Here is an 837-nt window from a genome sequence, read left to right as displayed (position 1 = left end):
GAAGTCCCTGCACTCACTCCAAGACCTGGAATGATTGCCCCACCCTTGCCAATCCCCAAGCCTAGGGCTGTGGCCACAACTGCCACACCCTCTTGCTGGCAGCTGGGCAGAGCCTGTTTTCTCCGTGTTGGATTCTGGAGGAGGCCGGTGTCTCCAAGACCCTGTCTTATCAGTGGCCCAAGGGTTAGAGTCTGAGTGGGATCTTTCCAATACTCCCTGCCACCCATGGGCCAGTGCATTGGGCAGTACTCCGTAGTTTATAAAATGCAAACTCACGTCACTCACTTGAGATTCACCTGGAGATTTTCCCTAAATCCAGTTTCGTTGGGGCACATACAACCCCAGATTGAGGCCTCTTTCACACACACAAAAGCAGTTGTACCCTAAACCCACCTTGCCCTTGGTGGACACATAGTAATAGCACACATACACAACAAGCATGTGCCTGAGAAAAGGGTGATACACAGAAAAATGCATAAGTACTCTGTCTCTCTCTCTAACACACACACACACACGCATGCACATGTATGCACGCACGCACACACCAGCCTTTCTTGCTACCTTTCCCATCAGCCAGCCCAGTGTGGGGGCCATGAAGGGTGAGGCCAGCCAATCCTCAGTAGACAGGCCTCTCTCTCCCTAACCTCAGCTCCTGCTTCTAGAACCTCCTCTGGGAACCTTTGGCCCCAACTGATGGGGATGGATGTTTCTTCCTATGGGTTCAGCATTGGGTGACACTGAAATACACAAAATAGGCTGGTGGGGTTGTGGTTTGATTTTCAAACTAGATGCTTCTCCCACTCCCCCACATACGTTGAGAGCAGGGTCTGGGTCTCC

The sequence above is a fragment of the Otolemur garnettii genome, unplaced genomic scaffold, assembly GCF_000181295.1.
Source record: "Otolemur garnettii isolate 467f Iridium unplaced genomic scaffold, OtoGar3 scaffold00009, whole genome shotgun sequence".
Lineage (NCBI taxonomy): Eukaryota > Metazoa > Chordata > Mammalia > Primates > Galagidae > Otolemur > Otolemur garnettii.
Note: the sequence above shows the minus strand (reverse complement) of the source record.